The sequence below is a fragment of the Bombus pyrosoma genome, linkage group LG1, assembly GCF_014825855.1.
Source record: "Bombus pyrosoma isolate SC7728 linkage group LG1, ASM1482585v1, whole genome shotgun sequence".
Classification (NCBI taxonomy): Eukaryota; Metazoa; Arthropoda; class Insecta; order Hymenoptera; family Apidae; genus Bombus; species Bombus pyrosoma.
The window spans coordinates 2,249,364-2,256,140 of record NC_057770.1 but is presented as its reverse complement, the minus strand read 5'-3'; positions in this window follow the sequence as shown (position 1 = coordinate 2,256,140).

The window sequence follows — 6,777 nt, the reverse complement described above, 5'->3', positions numbered from 1 at the left end:
TTATTCCAATCTATTGCAGTCGAGGCTCTTCTAGAACAATTTTCAGTCTTGCCCGTCATAATATTCCACGCGGCATGAATCTTCGATTATTCGCGATTCGTATAACATTTTTCTCAGACTACGGACACGAAAGAAGACGAAAGCTGAGCGGAGAAGGCGCAAATACTCCGAGGTCGCGTTTGAAAAGCTTTCATCTTTGTCGATCTGTTGCGAGCATGTTTCTACGAAACCATGGCGATATTTTCACGTAGCTTCTTATGACGTGAAATCTCCAAGAACCGACCATTCCGGTGTCGCATCGTTTCGTTGCCTTTCGCGGCTACGTTCAATTTTTTCGCGCACGTGCTTCTAAGTAGTTCTCTTTTTCTGTGTGTGTTTCTTTTCTCCTTTCGTCTCTTCGACTGGACGAGGACGTTGCGTTTTACGAAACATAAAGTCGTAGAAACGACGTCCGACGAAACAGTTCGTGTCAAAGCGAATGCCCAGAGACGAAGTCAGCCGACAAATTTCACTTCCAATAAATGGTTGTGGTCGGCGGCCACTGTCAATCTTTATGAGATTTCGTGGTCAATGGAGATAATTTAGAACAGCGTCATTGCTCGTTCCCATGGTGCACGATTTATTGCCGGCGTTATTACGAACGGTCGTACCAAACCCTGTTAAGAGTGGTTGTTGCAGCCGCGTTGCAACTGGACAAGAGACAGGGGGGACAGAAATGGAAAAGATGAAGAAAGAAATAGAGCCTCGAAGCCATAGCATACAGAAACGCCTCGCGTGTAGACGTCCTTAAATAATATGCAGATTTTAACTGCTTATTCTGTCAACGTTATTATTTTATTGAGCAAACGACCATAGGTGGGAACGTATGGTCTGACCGGGTGACGTGTAATCGCGGAATTTTTCCTCGTTTAATTTATCGATCGGCTAGTTGTATTAATTCACGCGCACTCGCATTTTGATTCACTCGGCGAAAGCGATCTTCCCTCTAAATTGCCATAACGAGCCGTTGGAAAAATCCAGAAACTGCATGAAGATATTTCAGCTAATAACGCGGATTTCTATAAAAAAAAAATCAGTGATACAGAGGAAAACAGCAGCTGTGGTAATTTACCCATGCGTACTCTTTGCACAGGTCTCTCATCTAAAATTTAAATGAGCTTTACTTTGAGGAAGAGAAATTTACAGACCCATGTTTATTAATATCTGCTCGAGCTCCAAAACGGCTGTAAATTTGTTGACGCCACGGTAAAAACGATTTTTCCAACGATGCAGCCGCGGTGAGAGATTGGACTGGCTGCCAATTTAACGCCATTATCTCGGTCGACGTCGAACGCGAGAACCGGAGGCCGAAGGTGAGGTGTCAGGGGTTGGACGTAGACGTCGTCGTGATCGTCGCCGTCGTCGTCGTGTTGCTGGGGTGGCGGGCCGCTATATAAATTTCAAGGAAAGTGTTACGGAAGCGATTTGCAGTATGCGGGGAGCTATCCGGAGGCAGTTATGATCCGTTGCCAATAGCTAATGCGGCGATGGCGTGCAAATCGACGTAGACGGAACATGATTCAGTTGACTCGAAGTTGGCGCTGCCGGGTCTACCAATCGATCCTGAATCTCTGCATAAGCCTGTGTACCCGCTGTAACCGGTGCAGGTTGCTGCAGTTCACGACTAAAGCTGCAGCAAGTCGATACGGAGATGCGCCACCGGCGATTAAGAAACTTGTTCTAACGTCGCGAAGTTCCGGCGATAAAGCGAATAATGGTTCCGTCCGTTTTACGTGCCGTATCTGCCCGCTGAAAAACGTTTCCAAACGATCGAGCCACGGGACTCTACGAATTTCGTTTCGCCTACGTGATTCCAAAGAAACTCAAAATATAATCTCTGTCGAGTTTATAATAACGTTCAAAGTAGCAATTTTTATCTCTCTCTGCCTTTATCGCTTTATAACGGTTCGAACGGTTTAAAATTTAAATTAACGGTACAACAATAGCGAATCGGAACGTTATCACGGATGCCAGACGCTCGGTATTCGAGAAAAGTTGTTCGTGTGACATCTAAATATTCATGAAAATATGGAAGCACCGATTGAAACGCATCGTAGTCGGATGCCTTTCAGTCTCGAGAAGTCTTTATGGAATCCACGCGATACAACCAATACACTTTATGGATATCGATCAAAAGCAATAAGAACGATGATAGAATGCATCGCGCGTATAGAACGTTTTCTGCAAAGTAATGGCGACCGGGTGCATAGGCATCGATTTCCAATGAACGCTCGCTTTTAAGGCTAACAAGCTACTCCGTCACGTAAATCCTTAAGAATCGGAACCGGCCATTCTCATCGGGCCTCATTGAAACGGGATGGTTATATACGTGACGGAAATCGTGTTTCATTTCTCACGTTCTTCTTTACAATACACTCTCGGCAACTCGTCTGATACTTCAACTTTTAATGGGTGCAAACAACTGCCCTCTGCGCGCGCCACATCGTTCGCAATCGCTTCTTACTGTCTTTCGTTAGCGATGCCCGGATCAATCGGCTCGCGGATCTCTCGAAAGACCACCGTGAGAGGGAGAAAGAGAGTTCTCGCTGTCAACCAGCCGAACGAGATCGTTTTAAATTCGAGGCCGCTCGCCAACCAACACCGTTTATTAATTTAACCGACGGAGGCTTAATTAAACGCGTAGTCTCGTTTCGTGTTCGCGAAAAGGGGCGTGCCGGTTCGTGTGAATTCATCCCGGACGAAACGATTAGTCGAAATAAATTAGTACATCTAGCGTAATAACGGCCGATCAATGTTTCCCTTTACAAATTACGGGCCGTGTTTTCACGCGTGCCTCGAACTCGCGAGGTCTCGAAAACAAACCTGCGAAAAAAAGGTGCGCGGTAACACGATGTTTTGTTTGTTCCGTAACAGGTGACAGGACGAACCTATGAAATGTCCGAATTCCAATTGCGATCGGCATTTATCAGCTGACATTCGGGACACGTAAACAGGCGGCGAGACGGCCTGTTCGCCAGTTTTTCCATCGAGGCTTTACCACGGAATCGCGGCACGCATTCAGTGGGCATTGCGCGACCACCCGATCTGCTATCTGTTACAATGCGCGACATTATGCAACGGTATTCAGCCGTGAAACAATTATATGCGTTTCAAGCGGACCACGTTCGGCCTCGTAATCGTCGTAAATCTATTTTCGCGTGGTATTGTTTGCCCTGCATATTAACTTGTTACCGGCTCTTCTAAACGAACGATACGAACCAAACGATGATAATTTGCGATCGTGTAAATCTGTGTGAATTATCAGAGACCTCAGTTTTCTTTAGCTTCTTTGACGATTTCTCACTGCATAAATGTACACATTACGGTCGTGTTCCAAGGAGCAAAATAAAAAGAACAGAACGTCCATGTCCCGATTGAACGAACAAAAAGTTCAATTTCATCAGTCGTAAAGGTTCTAGCGATTCGACGACATTTCGTGGAGAAAGAAACAAGGGATAAAATCGTAGTATCGCGACGAATACGAATCATCGACGCATTTTCAACACTTTGCGTTTTGTTCGACCTCTTGTCCCCTTCTGTTTTTTAGTCCAAGCTTGGCTCCTGCTCGTTGTCCACAAAAGGCCATTTATTACGTTATCGTCGTATCGTCCGTTTCTCTGCAAAAGTTTCATTCCGAGTAATCAAGTAAACAGTCCCTTATGCGACACACAAAGTGCACGGCCCGAATTCGCGAGACGAGTATGAATACGGGACATGCGAATTGCAATCTCGTCCTTTACTCCAGAGTAAACTGATTTACACTCGTTGATGCGAGTCCCTTTCTACTTTCATACTGGAAACTGTCTCATATGCCGTAGGCGACCCGTATTTCGCCATCTGCCAGGATTTTCCACGTGTCATAGGACTACTTTATTTTCTGGCAATGGTAGCCGCCTCTTTCGTTTGGCCTCTTTGTCCCTTTTCTCTTCTTTTTCCCCCGGTTTTTCAACGTGTACACGGTGTACCAGCAAGGAGCAGCACACGTGTTCCTCTCGTTCGTCCCTTTTCGTAGATGCTCTCGTCGCGTTGAACGTCTTTCGATGCCAATTCGGGATAGACACTGACGTTTCCTCAAGGGTAACGTTATGGCAATCGTAGTTGATCGGATTCTGGCAAATCGACAACGTCTTTGCGCGCGTTTCTTGCTCGAATCTAACCGATTCGGGTATAACCGGAATGGTATTTGGATTTCATTAGCGTGCTCGCGTTTAATCAACATACTGTCTATTCGAGGCGGAGATAACCGAAATCCTGGAATTCACCGTTTAACGACACCTACACATAACGATATAACGACTCACGCGAACGCGTGTATTACGCGTTTTATGTCGCATAGCGTGTCCGATCGTGAAGCTTCGACCTCGCGATATCGCGGCGAAATAAAAAGGAAATTTATATTTCACACGATCGTGTTCCGAATCGGTAAAGATACGGGAAGCCAACAGTAAAAATTTCGCCGCTAAATATTCTTGCTTCAGACCCGACTGAAATAAACTCGCGCCACTCGATGGGACTGTACACGGTGTTCCGGAAAAGATAGCCGATAGCGAGCAAGATTTTCAGACAGTTTAATCTGAAATACATATTTATTCTGGTAATTTACTGTTTCAGATAACGACTATCTCGTACATAGTATTTGGTACGGATATCACGTACATTCCACGTATAATTTAAAAACCTACTCATTTTATAATTACATTGGTCGTTTAAACGGTTAAGTAAACTTTTCCGATATCGTTTGAATGTCTGTTCCTCTATCATAACATCTTATCGATACGGTAAATTAAACCCTCGATGTATCTGACGTAGAAAGTAATTAGACATCGCTTTGAAGCATATTTAAATCACGAGCCAAACGTATCTCTTTGAAAATTATCGCTAAAAGTAGACACGAGTCACTTTCTTGCTGGACACCCAGTACAATAGGAACCCGATCACTCGCGAGCGCGTTTGCCCATTCACGGCCACGGAGCTGCGTGGTTCACAGACACAGACACTCACGCACAGGCTCCTTTGAATCGAACCACGCTCGATTATGGACGTTGTCCACTTTGATGTTCGTGCCGATGCCGTGGAATCGGCCGTGCTGCGCCGATAGATTTCCACAAAGTAAATGTCGGCGGCAGGTGGCTGTTGGCCCGCCGTTTCACGGAATTCCCCGCGAAATCCTGGACTGCGTAATCGCAGCTCCGACCTACGCGCCGCGGGAGGCTACTCACTCCGTTTGCGTTTGCCTCCCAAAGGCTATCGTTTGCCCGAAAGATTGGTTTCTGTACGTGACGCCGACCTAACAGACTGCGGAACACGTGAACGAAGTATACGAATTTGAATTAAAAGTGTTGAATTTAAAACGTCGAATGTAGAACTTTAAATTTGTAATTCGACGTTCTGAACTTGCAATCTTTAATCAGATTCTAAATTGTTTGAATTATTTAATCCCAAACTCGGAACTTTCTTTTGTAAGAGAAAGGGGCCGTAATAGTCCTCGAAGATCCTTATCAAACAAGCGATTACGTCTTGCGACGTAAATTAAACGGGAGGATACACCGACGTTCATAAGTTTTGGGATCAGCGCCTTGCCATTCTATCGGCATACCTCTTAGCATAGTATATTTTCCTACAATCCTCTTTCCAACTATAACTTGTAGCGGGTTTCCTCATAAGCGATTTCCTCAAAATGTAAGAACGAGCACGCGCGTATTACGAAATCTCGCGTAATAATCGCTGGATTTTAATCCTCTTAGCTAGTGGTCGAATTAACTTTGCGTAGAATGATCAATCGAAATTGAAGGTAGAACATTTAAATGCAAAAACAAATACTAACAACACATATTGTCCGTTGCATCGTGAAAATGATAAGAATATTACACATTTAAATTACGTTTTTGCATGTCATTAGTATGCCCAGCCAACTGGTGAAGTACAATTTATCATTGGCCGGTGATTACAAATAATTGTAATGTGACTCTAATTATTAAATAATTGATGACAGGAAATTGTTGCACGGTCATTTCGTTGATTATTGAAATATTTAATATGATTCATCATGAAGATTAATAAGCTCGTCATTACGGGAAAACAAATTGCCACGATGATATAATAGACGGGGTCGCCTGTTCGGAAACAAATTAATTCACGCACCAACAATTTTATGTAACCTGTCCGTTTCTTATTGCTCTCGTTTCGTCGCGTTTATTTCTTTCCTGGGAACCATCGATTTCACATCAACCACTCATAAGAAATTTCGTACGTGTTTGCGACGCGTGAAATTACTCGATTCGTATCTGTGTGTCGCAACCTTTAGTCATAACCGAAACTTTTTTCTCCTACGGCTGCTTGGTACGTGAGCGCGTTTCCCTCCTTCTGAAAGGTGTACACGCGCCCGTAACGATACCATTCGAACGGGCTTGAAATTATTACACCGGTTATCGATAGCGCGTTTCTCGCGCGGTCAGATAAATTAACCCATTGCGCAATAATAAACAATTCATCATCGGCCCGTTATGAAACGCAACGTTACGATCCGTTCTGTACGCCCATTGAGTTCGCGTGTTTCGCAAGAAAATCGGGCAAAGACCCAACCACGCGACGCGGTTACCACACTCGCGCGATTGTTCTAGGCATAAATAACCGCGGACGGTGTACAACTCGCGCGCGCGATAAACAAATAGGCAAGGAATTATTATTAAAATGACCGCAGACAGTGGGGCGTAAATCATCCGAGACAGAGAGACAGAG